Source organism: Schistocerca cancellata, chromosome 3 (assembly GCF_023864275.1).
Source record: "Schistocerca cancellata isolate TAMUIC-IGC-003103 chromosome 3, iqSchCanc2.1, whole genome shotgun sequence".
NCBI classification, from domain to species: domain Eukaryota; kingdom Metazoa; phylum Arthropoda; class Insecta; order Orthoptera; family Acrididae; genus Schistocerca; species Schistocerca cancellata.
In genome coordinates this window covers 83,300,559-83,316,675 of record NC_064628.1, presented here as the reverse complement: position 1 = coordinate 83,316,675, position 16,117 = coordinate 83,300,559, and positions in this window count along the sequence as shown.

Genomic DNA, 16,117 nt, shown 5'->3' with positions numbered 1-16,117 from the left:
AATACTTAAGACTAAATGAACAGCAACCATATAGTGTACCGTTAGAGAATTAAGAGCACGCTAGTTGTATGGTTACACAAAGGTACAAACAGCTGCAAGAATCTTCATCAACTGCAAGAACATCACCTAGCCTGTTGTCCCATACGTCGTTAGCACAGAGCAGAAAGACGTTACAAAAAACATTCGATATCTTAACAGAGAGGTAGCTTTCCCTCTGTCTCTTGATCCTGAAAATCCTGACGTCAGTTTTTGCCAGCCTGTCTCATCGTAACATTGGCGGTGGTGGAGACGTTTATTACAAATGTCTTCCTGCTTCGGCAGAAAGACAAATGTGATGAAGATCCGAAACCTAAATACGGAAATGTTTTCAGTTATACAACACACATATACAGACGTGTGGACATATTTGGTAAGTGCAAAACGTCGCTGCATAAGTCATGTCTCGTATGTGTCACATCTGTAGCCCGGTTCTAGACGCTGCAGTCTGGAACCGCTCGACTACTACGGTCGCAGGTTCGAATCCTGCCACGGGAATGGATGTGTGTGATGTCCTTAGGTTAGTTAGGTTTAAGTAGCTCTAAGTTCGTGAGGACTGATGACGTCAGATGTTAGGTCCCATAGTGCTCAGTGCCATTTGAACCATTTTAACATCTGTAGCAAATTGCACATTCAAGCTCGAAATCCAAGGAAGAAGGCAGCAGTAGTACGCTACGAGAAATGAGAAATACTGTCTATCTGAGGAGCTAACTTGGCCACTCAAAATACATGGTGGTTCAAAAGAAATAACAGATTTCAATTGTTCATAGCAGACAAACTACGAAAAATAGAAACACGCTGCACATGTCGCTGGAAAGAGGAATGTTTAGAGTTTTATGTTCGCACGATCGCTACGTAATACGAGGTGCATTCAAGTTCTAAGGCCTCCGATTTTTTTTCTCCGGACTGGAAAGAGATAGAAACATGTGCGTTGTTTTAAAATGAGGCCGCGTTCATTGTCAATACGTCCCAGAGATGGCAACAACGTACGGCAGATGGAATAATACCGCCAGCGGCGAGAATGAGAACTGTTTTAAATACTTAAAATGGCGACGTTTTCCTTACTTGATCAGCGTGCAATCATTCGTTTTCTGAATTTGCGTGGTGTGAAAACAATTGAAATTCATCGACAGTTGAAGGAGACATGTGGTGATGGAGTTATGAATGTGTAGAAAGTGAGTTCGTGGGTGCGACAGTTTAATGAAGGCAGAACATCGTGTGACAACAAACCGAAACAACATCGGGCTCGCACAAGCCAGTCTGACGACATTATCGAGAAAGTCGAGAGAATTGTTTTGGGGGATCGCCGAATGACTGTTGAACAGATCGCCTCCAGAGTTGGCATTTCTGTGGGTTCTGTGCAAACAATCCTGCATGACTACCTGAAAATGCGAAAAGTGTCATCCAGGTGGGTGCCATGAATGCTGACGGACGACCACATGGCTGCCCGTGTGGCATGTTGCCAAGCAATGTTGACGCGCAACGACAGCATGAATGGGACTTTCTTTTCGTCGGTTGTGACAATGGATGAGACGTGGATGCCATTTTTGAATCCAGAAACAAAGCGCCAGTCAGCTCAATGGAAGCACACAGATTCACCGCCACCAAAAAAATTTCGGGTAACCGCCAGTGCTGAAAAAATGATGGTGTCCATGTTCTTGGACAGTGAGGGCGTAATCCTTACCCATTGCGTTCCAAAGGGCACTACGGTAAAAGGTTCATCCTACGAAAATGTTTTGAAGAACAATTTCCTTCCTGCACTGCAACAAAAACGTCCGGAAAGGGCTGCGCGTGTGCTGTTTCACCAAGACAACGCACCCGCACATCGAGCTAACGTCACCCAACAGTTTCTTCATTATAACAACTTTGAAGTGATTCCTCATGCTCCCTATTCACCTGACCTGACTCCTAGTGACTTTTGGCTTTTTCCAACAATGAAAGACTCTCTCCGTGGCCGCACATTCACCAGCCGTGCTGCTATTGCCTCAGCGATTTTCCAGTGGTCAAAACAGAGTCTTAAGGAAGCCTTCGCCGCTGCCAAGGAACCATGGCGTCAGCGTTATGAAAAATGTGTACGTCTGTAGGGCGATTACGTCGAGAAGTAACGCCAGTTTCATCGATTTCGGGTGAGTAGTTAATCAGAAAAAAAATCGGAGGCCTTAGAATTTGAATGCACCTCGTACACGCAATACGAGGAGCACCATGAGTTGCTCGAGAAACATCTAGACGTTAGTCCATTTCATTCCACACAAGAAACAACAGGTCCCTGTTTATTGTATCGGCAGCTTAAACAATTAGATGTCTCACAATCAGCGCTTCAAGTGTAGATGCCATGTGTGGTACAAAGATTGTTCTTTCATGTATCTCCAAAGAAAAAAATTCGCAAGGTGTAAGGTCTGGTGACCTGGGAAGCCAAATACAATGAAAAAATCTTGTTTTCCACATCTTCGAATCCCAATGTTGTGGAATGGTATTTGTTGTTCAGATAACGCCGTACCCCAAGGCAAGAGTGAGGCGGAGCGCCGACATGCATAAAAACGAGATCATTTAAATCTTCAAGAAGTTGAGAAAATAACGAGTTTTGCAATATGTTCAGGTATGACCTTCCTGTCGCAGCTTCCTCAGAAAAAGAGAAAGATCCATATACTTTCTGAAGTGAAACGACACAGAACACATTCGGTTTCCGTGAATCTCTTTCATCTTCGATGACTGCTATGGCGCTTTTCTTTAGCCGCAGTATGAAACGTCGATTCGTCCGAAAAGAAGAGTCGTTTGCAGAAAAGAGCCTTCTGCCATATCCTGAAGGACTGGGATGCAAAATTCGTACCTTGTGTTATGGTCGCGGGGACGTAAGCGCTGCAGGAGCAGAAACTTGTAAGGCTTCGTATGAAGGTGTCGTCTCAAATCGCGCCATACCATTGTTTGAAGAAACTGAAATTCCTGCCCATCCCGTCTTGTGGACTTCCGAGGGCTCCGCTTTAACTCATCTCGGAAACGCTCGACGTCTTCATTACACGCTCATGGCCGGCCATCACTGTTCCCTTTGCACGTGCAACCAACTTCCAAGCATTCTGTACTTCAGTGATACATTTTCTTTCGCAGAGTCGACTTCTCGCTGAATCTACGATGGAATGCACGTTGTTGCTGGCCGCGGTGGTCGAGCTGTTCTTGGCCCTTCAGTCCGGAACCGCCCGACTGCTACGGTCGCAGGTTCGAATCCTGCCTCGGGCATGGATGAGTGTGATGTCCTTAGGTTAGTTAGGTTGAAGTATTTCTAAGTTCTAGAGGACTGATGACCTCAGATGTTAAATCCCATAGTGCTCAGAGCCATTTGAACCATTTTGAATGCACGTTGCGCTTGAACAACGGATGACAAAATGGTAGATATCGAAATAGACGACAGAGGGATAGAGAAACAATTTAAATCGCTCGAAAGAGGAAAAGCCGCTGGACCTGATGGGATACCAGTTCGATTTTACACAGAGTACGCGAAGGAACTTGCCCCCCTTCTTGCAGCGGTGTACCGTAGGTCTCTAGAACAGCGTAGCGTTCCAAAGGATTGGAAAAGGGCACAGGTCATCCCAGTTTTCTAGAAGGGACGTCAAACAGATGTGCAGAACTATAGACCTATATCTCTAACGTCGATCAGTTGTAGAATTTTGGAACACGTATTATGTTGGAGTATAATGACTTTTATGGAGACTAGAAATCTACTCTGTAGGAATCACCATGGGTTTCGAAAAAGACGATCGTGTGAAACCCAGCTCGCGCTATTCGTCCACGAGACTCACAGGGCCATAGACACGGGTCCCCAGGTAGATGCCGTGTTTCTTAACTTCCGCAAGGCGTTCGATACAGTTCCCCACAGTCGTTTAATGAACAAAGTGAGAGCATATGGACTGTCGGACCAATTGTGTGATTGGATTGAAGAGTTCCTAGATAACAGAACGCAGCATGTCAATCTCAATGGGGAGAAGTCTTCCGAAGTAAGAGTGATTTCGGGTGTGCCGCAGGGGAGTGTCGTGGGATCGTTGCTGTTCGCAATATACATAAATGACCTTGTGGATGACATCGGAAGTTCACTGAGGCTTTTTGCGGATGATGCTGTGGTATATCGAGAGGTTGTAGCAATGGAAAACTGTACTGAAATTCAGGAGGATCTACAGCGAATTGACGGATGGTGCAAGGAATGGCAATTGAACCTCAATGTAGACAAATATAATGTGCTGCGAATACATAGAAAGAAAGATCCCTTATCATTTAGCTACAATGTAGCAGGTCAGCAACTGGAAGCAGTTGATGCCATAAATTATCTGGGAGTACGCATGAGGAGTGATTTAAAATGGAATGATCATATAAAGTTGATCGTTGGTAAAGCAGATGCCAGACTGAGATTCATTGGAAGAATCCTAAGGAAATGCAATCCGAAAACAAAGGAAGTAGGTTACAGTACGCTTGTTCGCCCACTGCTTGAATACTGCTCAGCAGTGTGGGATCCGTATCAGATAGTGAAGATCCAACGGAGAGCAGCGCGCTTTGTTACAGGATCATTTAGCGTTACGGAGATGATAGATAAACTCCAGTAGAAGACTCTGCAGGAGAGACGATCAGTAGCTCGGTACGGGCATTTGTTGAAGTTTCGAGAACACACCTTCACCGAGGAGTCAAGCAGTATATTGCTCCCTCCTACGTGTATCTCGCGAAGAGACCATGAGAATAAAATCAGAGAGATTAGAGCCCACACAGGGGCATACCGACAATTCTTCTTTCTACGAACGTCCGCAGCTCGTGGTCGTGAGGTAGCGTTCTCGCTTCCCGCGCCCGGGTTCCCGGGTTCGATTCCCGGCGGGGTAAGGGATTTTCTCTGCCTCGTGTCTGGGTGTTGTGTGATGTCCTTAGGTTGGTTAGGTTTAAGTAGTTCTAAGTTCTAGGGGACTGATGACCATTGATGTTAAGTCCCATAGTGCTCAGAGCCATTTCCACGAACAATACGAGACTGGAACAGAAGGGAGAACCGATAGAGGTACTCAAGGTACCCTCCGCCACACACCGTCAGGTGGCTTGCGGAGTATGGATGTAGATGTAGATGTAGATTGGCTTAACACAAATTCCAAAATTGATTTCGCTTGTGGCTTTTGCTACAAACATCGGCGTAGCTATGTAAAAACTTTGAAATCTCCTCTATCCAGTGACATGGGCCGTGTGTTTCTATCTTTCGTATTTTGTCTTTAATAAACAACAGAGTCTGTTCTTTCTTTTTCATTCACCCGATGGAGAGGCTTTGTTCCTTTTTTGCGCGAATGGAACAGGTCACTTGTTGTGGCGGAGGGGGGGGGGGGTGGTGAGGGATGAGGTGGTGCTGTCGACTTTGAATCCTTTTACACACACCGAAAGGCGGAGCGCACAGTGCAAATGCAGCTGTGGTATGTGTAGAAACTCTAATGTGAAGCGATTACAAGCCAGCGCAGAGTATTCGTGAGCCCCTGGGGGAGTACAGCATCTAACTGTTGCGCCGGGGGAAGGTCCGATGAAGCGACCCCACAGGAGCAGCGGCGGAACCGTCGCATCCATAATGCATGGGGCGGCAAGTGGCGACTCCTGGCCGTGGGCCACAGTGGGACGAACCGCAGGGGTAGCAGGTAGCTCGTAGCAGGTAGCCAGTACCGCCGACCACTACAGCCACGTGTCCAAAGGTGGCGTTCTGCGCTGCAGGAACGAGGCGTTGCAGACACGAATGCTTCCGATATCCATGCTTATCTGCGTCTCAGGTTACTTCCTGACAAAACTCCCTGTGTCCTGAGTGCTCACGGGACTGACAACATATTCAAAAATACAACGGCTGAAAATTTCGAACAGGAAACTGTTTGCAAAAGGAACTGAGACGCCCTGCTAAACCCGCAGAACAGGACAAAAATGTTCGAATGTGTGTGAATTCTTATGGGACTTAACTGCTTCGGTCATTCGTCCCTAAGATTACGCACTACTTAACCTAAATTATCCTAAGGACAAACACACACACCCATGCCCGAGGGAGGACTCGAACCTCCGCCGGGGCCAGCCGCACAGCCCGTTACTGCAGCGCCTGAGACCGCTTGGCTAATCCTGCGCGGCAGGACAGGACAGGTATTAGAATTGTGGAAAAGGGCCAAAATGAGCGGATGTCATTTCCATTCGATAACATACAATTTTATTTATTTGACCAAACATTATAGTACAAATTCTTGAACTTAGTTATCGGTTGACTACATCACACTACCTTATGCCTTAAGGGCACAACCACTTTAATTAAAAAAAAAAAAAAAAACGGCTAAGAGCCACTAACTCAAAATTCAGAAAGCAAAAGGAATATTTAGAAGGCAGAAGGCGTAATGTTAAGTAAGTTCTATAATTGGCTGAATACCGATGATTTAAGACTGAAGGTAAAATTAAATAAAAAATCACAAGGCAGAAGGCCTTATCTTCTATTAGGTTGAAGGCCCCAAACAGTCTGATGCTCGAAAGACCAAGATCCTTAATTTAAAAACGGCTGAAGTTCCATGACTTAAAACACAACTAAAATAATTTTAGTAGGTAGAAGGCCCAAGGCTTTATCTTGAAACACTATTTTAATCAGGCTGAAGGCCCAAACAATCTAATACTTAAAAAGCAAGGGACTTTAATTTTAAATCGGCTGAAGACCCATGACTTAAAACACCACTAAGAACAATTCAACTTGGATTCAAATCCATCTGCTAAGAGAAATACAAATACGTAGAACAGAAAATAAGAAAAGGCAGTGCAGCTAAAGGCGCTAAGAACTTTCGGGGGTCCGCCAGCACTTGAAATACTGAAGTTCACTTAGGTGAGACAGGCAGTCGACCCAACGATTCTCGATCCCCGACGCCAACCCAACCAACAGACAGTCAACGGACCCACTGACAAGGTAACTTGCGCGGCACACGACCAGCACACAACCGGGAGTTTGATGGAAAACGTAAAATGGCATGGACGCCCACAACCAAGCGTACATTAAGCTTTCAAACTACACACCGTGCTGGACAGCGACAACACGGTGAGGAAAGGACACTGCCTGAATTTACGTCAACGGCCAGGGCAACTAACCAGAACGTTAACGGCCACAAGGCAGGAAATTCCACTGGTGCACTTCAATTGCAAATAATCAAATACAGTTAAACTCCACCGGACGAGGGCTAAACGTTTGCCAACTCGAACACACACGTTGTAGCTAGCGGAAATGTCCCAACAGCCAACAATGGGAACCAAACGGCACAATGTGAACAGTCTTGACTTGTTGTTAGGTTAAATCAGAACTCAACTTTCGTGTCCAGGGTCGGTGAGCCACGGACCTCGTAGCAATGGGAACAGCGCCACACACTCCGACACTGCGTAGAGACCACCAGCGGGCCCGGCCAAACTACGAACCGCGGTGATTTCCTCGCTGCTCCACGCCAACTGATCGACTACTCGCACACAGCATAGTCAGAAACTATAAGCACCGGACCAAAGGTAGTACAAGGTGCGAATGTCGATACACACCGCTGTTGCCTCCCACGGAGAGAGCGAACAACAGCATAATCGCAATAACTCCAGGAAACCAAATACAGAATAGGAACAAAGGGTTAAACCAACGCATACATGAGCCCAACACGGCTCAGAAACTGACCAACACTAGTACATACAGATACAATACATTTGACATCCATCAGTTCACATGTCTAGACTGCAACTCAGTATATTTCGGACAGACACTTACAGGGTGTTTCAAAAATGACCGGTGTATTTGAAACGGCAATAAAAACTAAACGAGCAGCGATAGAAATATACCGTTTGTTGCAATATGCTTGGGACAACAGTACATTTTCAGGCGGACAAACTTTCGAAATTACAGTAGTTACAATTTTCAACAACAGATGGCGCTGCAAGTGATGTGAGAGATATAGAAGACAACGCAGTCTGTGGGTGCGCCATTCTGTACGTCGTCTTTCTGCTGTAAGCGTGTGCTGTTCACAACGTGCAAGTGTGCTGTAGACAACATGGTTTATTCCTTAGAACAGAGGATTTTTATGGTGTTGGAATTCCACCACCTAGAACACAGTGTAGTTGCAACAAGACGAAGTTTTCAACGGAGGTTTAATGTAACAAAATGACCGAAAAGCGATGCAATAAAGGATCTGTTTGAAAAATTTCAACGGACTGGGAACGTGACGGATGAACGTGCTGGAAAGGTAGGGCGACCGCGTACGGCAACCACAGAGGGCAACGCGCAGCTAGTGTAGCAGGTGATTCAACAGCGGCCTCGGGTTTCCGTTCGCCGTGTTGCAGCTGCGGTCCAAATGACGCCAACGTCCACGTATCGTCTCGTGCGCCAGAGTTTACACCTCTATCCATACAAAATTCAAACGCGGCAACCCCTCAGCGCCGCTACCATTCCTGCACGAGAGACATTCGCTAACGATATAGTGCACAGGATTGATGACGGCGATATGCATGTGGGCAGCATTTGGTTTACTGACGAAGCTTATTTTTACCTGGACGGCTTCGTCAATAAACAGAACTGGCGCATATGGGGAACCGAAAAGCCCCATGTTGCAGTCCCATCGTCCCAGCATCCTCAAAAAGTACTGGTCTGGGCCGTCATTTCTTCCAAAGGAATCATTGGCCCATTTTTCAGATCCGAAACGATTACTGCATCACGCTATCTGGACATTCTTCGTGAATTTGTGGCGGTACAAACTGCCTTAGACGACACTGCGAACACCTCGTGGTTTATGCAAGATGGTGCCCGGCCACATCGCACGGCCGACGTCTTTAATTTCCTGAATGAATATTTCGATGATCGTGTGATTGCTTTGGGCTATCCGAAACATACAGGAGGCGGCGTGGATTGGCCTCCCTATTCGCCAGACATGAACCCCTGTGACTTCTTTCTGTGGGGACACTTGAAAGACCAGGTGTACCACCAGAATCCAGAAACAATTGAACAGCTGAAGCAGTACATCTCATCTGCATGTGAAGCCATTCCGCCAGACACGTTGTCAAAGGTTTCGGGTAATTTCATTCAGAGACTACGCCATATTATTGCTACGCATGGTGGATATGTGGAAAATATCGTACTATAGAGTTTCCCAGACCGCAGCGGTATCTGTTGTTGAAAATTGTAACTACTGTAATTTCGAAAGTTTGTCTGCCTGAAAATGTACTGTTGTCCCAAGCATATTGCAACAAACGGTGTATTTCTATCGCTGCTCGTTTAGTTTTTATTGCCGTTTCAAATATACCTGTCATTTTTGAAACACCCTGTAGAAAGAAAACACCTCCAAACGTTCACAAACTTCTACATCCACATACATACTCTGCAAGCTACCGGAAGGTGAGTGGCGGAGAGTACCTTGTATCACTAGTAGTCATTTCCGTCCCTGTTCCACTTGCAAATACTGCAAGGAAAAACGAATATCTGTATGCCACTGTATGAGCCCTAATTTCTCGTATCTTTGTGTTCCTTATGAAAACGTATCTTGGCGGCAGTAGAATACATCCACAGTCAGCTTCAAATGTTGGGTCTCTAAATTTTCTCAATAGCGTTCCTCGAAAAGAACGTCGTCTTTCTTCCGGCGATTACAATGGGAGTTACCGAAGTATCTGCGTAGTGCTTGAGTGTTTTTCGAATCCACCGGTAACAAACCCAGCAACTAGCCTCTGAACTACATCCATGTCTTCTTTTAACCCAGCAATAGGTCGCACTAGTGTCCTATAGGCTATCTCCTTTACAGATGAAACACACTTTCCTACAATTCTCCCGGAAACCTCAGTCGACCATTCGCTGTCGCTGCCACAATCCTCACGCGCTCGTTCCATTTGAATTTCCTATCGCTTCGCAACGTTGAGCCTAGGTATTTAAACGATGTGACTGTTTTAAGCGTGACACTACTAAGGCTGTATCCAAACATTACGGGTTTCAAGAATGAGATTTTCACTCTGCAGCGGAGTGTGCGCTGATATGAAACTTCCTGGCAGATTAAAACAGTGTGCCCGTTCGCAGGAGAGCTTCTGCAAAGTTTGGAAGGCAGGAGACAAGATACTGGCAGAAGTAAAGCTATGAGTACCGGGCGTGAGTCTTGCTTCGGTAGCTCAGATGGTAGAGCACTTGCCCGTGAAAGGCAAAGATCACGAGTTCGAGTCTCGGTCGGGCACACAGTTTTAATCTGCCAGGAAGTTTCATTACGGGTTTCTTTTTCCTACTCAACCTAAATTTTTCTAAATTTAGAGCTAGCTGCCATTCATCACACAAACTAAAAATTTTGTGTAAATCGTTTTGTATCCTTATGTAGTCACTCAATTGAGACACCTTCCCCTACACCACAGCATCATCAGCAAACAACCGCAGTTTGTTGCCCATCAAGTATGTCAGATCATTTCTGTATATAGACAATACTAGCCTGTCACATTTCCCTGGGGCACTTGTGACGGTACACATGTCTCTGATAAACTCTCGCCGTCGAGGACAACATATTGGGTTCTGTTAATTAGCAAGTTTTCGAGCCACTCACATATCCGTGAATCCGTTCCTTATGCTATTGCCTCGCTTAACTGTCTGCAGTTAGGCACCGTGTCCATTGCTTTTCGGAAATGTAGAAATATGGACTCTGCCTGTTGGCATTCGTCCAGATTTCGCAGTATATCATGTGAGAAAATGGCAAGCTGAGTTTTGCATGAGCGATACTTTCTGAAACCATTCTGAGTCGTGGACATACGCTTTTCTGTCACTGGGAAATTTATTATGTTCGTATTCAGAACGTATTCTAGAATTCTGCAGCAAACCAATGGTGGTCTGTAATTTTACGGTTCCTTTCTTTTACCCTTCTTATGTACAGCAGTCAATGGACAGTAGCTTGGGACTTTGCCCTGGGCGAGAGATTCGCCGTAAATACAAGCCAAGTAAGGGACTAATGTCGTACAGCATTCTTTGTAAAACAGAATTGTAGAATCCCTTCCACCTGAACCCATAATTAAATGATCGTGCACCTGGCTCTTGGCATCTTTGTACTATGCTGAGACAACCAGGAACTCAGAGAAGTAGAAGACATATTCGACTGCAGTGTTTTATATTTTTTTAGACCGCAGATGGTCCCTTGGAATAATAAGAATGTTGCATCCTTGGCATTTTTAACAGCTCCCCTCCAACAGTTATCTGCTGCAGTTCAACACGTAGAGAACCCATCTCTGTCAGTGGAAGATTATGTAGACTTGACCTCCGAAGTGGAGATGTATCTGGAGGAAGTACCTGGTTCTGTGGGTACAGCATGTGTCAACAAATCAAGGAATATTCTTCCAGGGAATTACGGGCATGAAGAAGGTGCCCGCCATTATTCTGGGATAACGAGCAATTGCGTCGATGAAATGTGCGCCATAGATCTTTCGCGCAGTAGACAGATTTTTCTCAGTCTACAAAATGAACTGAGAAAAAAAAAATAAAAGTTTCCACTTTACAAAACCTAGGAGTGTGTTTAATTGTGTGCTCTTATGCCAGAATATAATTTAATGTTTCTTGTCAGAAATTTCTTGTTAAGTGTTGCGAAGCAACTAGTTATAACAAAAGAAAAGTACCATGTACAAGAAGACATAGTATAAGGAAAAGGAAAAATAATATACAGCACTCTACAATGCAACAATGTTCTCTACTGTAATAGAAGTATCAGAAGATCCAGATATGCCAGTATGAGTGGTGCAAAATTGCTGAATTGGTCGCTAAATAAAATTCTACTAGATGCAAGACCAATGAAACTATTTGATGCGTTTCGGGAGATACCCATTGTCGGATGGTCTGGAGAGCAAAAAACAAATGACAGAAAATATACCAGATATACAGAGCAAAATGGCAAGAGTACAAGCATTACAAAGTTTGGTCATGTTGAGAGGTGACATACAGACCATGATCCTCTAGGTATTCAGATGCATAAAGACATGTAACTGATACAGCTGTCATGGCAGACTAATCTCAGAACTACATCATGCTTTCTACGTAGACAATTTACGCCATCAGAGGGCGGTGAAGCGTACATAGGTAGTACCGCATACCGGCGAAAAAAGAATAATAAATTTCAATTTGAAACTTCCTGGCAGATTAAAACTGTGTACCCGACCGAGACTCGAACTCGGGACCTTTGCCTTTCGCGGGCAAGTGCTCTACCATCTTTTTTTTTTTTTTTTTAATTTCATTTTGTTCGCCATTGTTCGTTGCATCTGCTCGGGGCGGACGTCGTAAGACATCCATTTATGTTCGTTGTTGATCGATTGACTCAGTTTTTTTATTACAGAGAGCACGTAACTCTCTGACCGAACACGCTGAGCTACCGTGCCGGCGCCATCTGAGCTACCAAAGCACGACTCACGGCCGGTCCTCACAGCTTTACTTCTACCAGTATCTCGTCTCCTACCTTCCAAACTGTACAGAAGCTCTCCTGCGAAACTTGCAGAACTAGCACTCCTGAAAGAAAGGATATTGCGGAGACATGGCTTAGCCACAGCCCGGGGGATGTTTCCAGAATGAGATTTTCACTCTGCAGCGGAGTGTGTGCAGGAGAGCTTCTGTGAAGTTTGGAAGGTAGGAGACAAGATACTGGCAGAAGTAAAGCTGTGAGGACCGGGAGTGAATCGTGCTTCGGTAGCTCAGATGGTACACAGTCTGCCTTCGGCAGGGCAACAGAGCGGACGCGTACGTGTTGACTTCGTGCGGCGCGCGAGCTCGCCTTGTTTACTTTCTGACGGCCGTTGCTTAAGTGCCGGCTTACTTTGTACGATCCATGGCGAACCGTTACCGTAAATCAACACTCCGATTTACTTTCTGCAACGATTATGCCCGACCCAAAGCACTCGAGGTGGAGCGTTTTCTGCGAGAGGAAGTGAAGATCCCGGCGACCGATATTATCGGCATACATTTGTCCATCGTGAGCAGCACGGTCTACGTGAAAATCATTAACGACGCGGCGTGCGAACGCATACTACGTGAGACCAAACAGGGGCTCCGCTTCTGTCACGCTGATGGCAATGTGGGGGAGGTAACCGTCGACCACGCAGGCTTAGGTATGCGAACGATACGCATTTTCGAATTGCCATTCGAACTTCCAGCTGAGGAAGTCGTCGCGGCACTACGCCCATACGGCACAGTCCACGGCCACACTGCGGAGAAGTGGACACAGTTTCGGACGTATCCTGTCCTAAACGGGGTCCGACAGGTCACCATCGATCTCCGAAGCCACGTCCCGTCCTACTTACAGATCGGCGGATGCCGTGCCATAATTATATACGATGGCCAGCCTCGGACCTGTTCCGGGTGCGGCAAGGAAGGCCACCTTAGATCCGAATGCCTACAACGGCGTATTACGCAACTTCCAGCTGCCGAAGAAACACCCACGTCGCAACCTACAGTGCTACCGGTGACCTATGCCGCTGCTCTAGCTTCTCCTACCACTTTGCAACGTCGCCCGGTCACCACAAACGACGCCACCAACGAGCCCGACCAGACACCGACGGAGAGCGCCTCGGACGACCCGCCGCCTCGGCCGCCCATTGACGCCGCTCCGAAGATGCCGGCGCAACCAGACGCTGACCCTGATCTCGGAAACACGATGGAGATCGACTCGCTCATCGTTCCTACAGCAGCCTTTCTGCCAGAACGACGCGACTCCCTTCCGTCGTCGGACACGGAGGGTCGCACAAGGAAACAACGTTCCCCGAAACGTCGCAAGCGAAGGCGTCGCACCGTTTCCGGCCAAGAGGAGACGTTACAAGTCGAGGAGGACGTAAACGTCGACCAGCACGAGGCCTCAGAACCCGCTACTGCTGACGAAGACGTAATGAGCGCGGAGACATCTCTCGGTGTGCCTGCGCCCCGTCCTGACGCTGAACTAAATCATGAACGTCCCACAGGCGACACTACACCACGCACAATTACAACATCTTCTGCAGACAAAATGGACGATACACCAGTTTCCGCTTCCACGGCGTGGCACGAGGAGGAGGTCACGGAGCAGGAGCCGTTACGGGACCCTGCGCCGTCACGGCCGCACCACTAATCGTACTCTCCCCAGACTCCCCTGCGGGCCAGCGGGATAACGTTCCGCTGCGACGCCCACACCCTTGCGCGGACGGCGGAGTGGACCAGCCTCCAGCAATCCGACACCAGGCCTACCGGATAGCAACCATCAACACCAACAACATCCGTTCCAGGGTGAAAATCCGCCTTATGCAGGAGATGTTCTGGGCTTCGGAGATTGATTTCGCCCTTCTGCAGGAAGTTCACTTGGCTAGTCTCCCGGATATCAATGGCTATACCGCCCACGCCTCCGCGAGTGATCCTATGGGCCGCGGGGTGGCCATCTACGTCCGCCACGGGATTTCTGTGACCGATGTCGCCTTCCTTCCCTCAGCTCGGGGCATGGCACTCACTGCCATGGGGACACGCATCGTTAATGTCTACGCTCCCTCAGGCACCGACCGACGGCATGAAAGAGCCCAGTTTTATTCCGAGGAAATCGCTCCCTTGTTTTTAGGGCGTTATGACCATTGCCTACTAGGAGGTGACTTTAACTGCGTTCTGCATCCTAAAGATCAGATTCCCCACTATACTACATGCCAGGAGCTACGTATAGTGGTGCGAGACCTCCTGCTTCACGATACCTGGGAAGTACAACACGGCGACCTTTCTGGCCATACCTTTCTTACCAGTCATTCCGCAAGCCGACTTGATAGGATATATGTCTCACAAACTCTTAGATCTGCGATACGGGGCGCCGAACGCTGGCCGCTGGCCTTTTCCGACCATTGCGCTTACATCTGTACGGTCCTCCTTCCGCCGCAATCAGTATGGCGCAGCCGTGCGCCATGGAAACTCAATACCTCACACTTGCATGACCTGGCGTGTCGCCAACAAGTCACTGAAACGTGGACAGCCTGCGAACGACGCCTTCCCCGCTACCACTCGACATTGACATGGTGGTTGGACTGCGCCAAGCCGGCGATCCGGAGGACACTGATGAGGTACGGGAAGGACATGGCCGACTGGCATCGCACCACTGTTGACTTCTATTACGCGATTCTCCGAGATCTGGATGCTCAACCGCCAACCCCCGACAACCAGTTGGAACGGCAAAGCACTAAGGCGAAGATAATTGCGCTGGCACGCCGGAAACTGCAAGGGGTCGTGATACGAACGCGGCGCCACGATCGCGCGGATTTAGAAATTCCATCCATGCATGATATAGTGTCCGACAAACGAAGGCGTCGTCGGCAGATCATCAGCACTCTGACCACGCCTCATGGAACGCAGGTGACCACTCAGAATGACATCGTCCGCACATTCGTCGAGCACTACCGTCGTACTTATAGTGATGACGACGCTGAAACTGCAGCAGACGACTCCATTTTGAATTACGTCACGCACACCCTCCCCCACACGGAGGCGGATGCTTTGACAGTGGCGGTCACGCTAGACGACGTCAACAACGCAATCGCCAAGGGGGCAGTCAACAGATCGCCCGGCATTGACGGCTTACCGATTGAGTTTTACCGTACTTTTCGGGACCTCATGGCCCCACGGTGGACGACTATGTATCAAGAACTGATGACGTCTGACCAAGCAATCCCACCCGCCTTTGCTGAGGGCATCATTATACCAGTCCACAAACCAGCCCGTGGTTCGATGGTCACGAGTTACAGACCGCTCACCCTCCTCAATGCCGATTACAAGATTTTCGCGCGCTTACTGGCGATGCGGCTCCGAACTACACTCCCTCATATCCTCTCGCCAGAGCAAACGACGCCTGGCGGACAGATTAACATACAGACTGCCACAGGAGAATGCCGCGACTTAATTGCGATAGCGGCGGCCTGCCGGCTCCGGGCAGCGGTCGTCGCTATAGACTTCGACAGCGCCTTCGATAAAGTGCGTCATCGTTTCCTGTTTTCGGTGGCAGCCCGAATGGGCATCCCCCCTCCGTTTCTCGACGTCATCCGGCGTCTTTACGCCAGTGCCAGTTCACGTGTCCAAGTCAATGGACGTATAGCAGGGCCGGTACCTATCTGC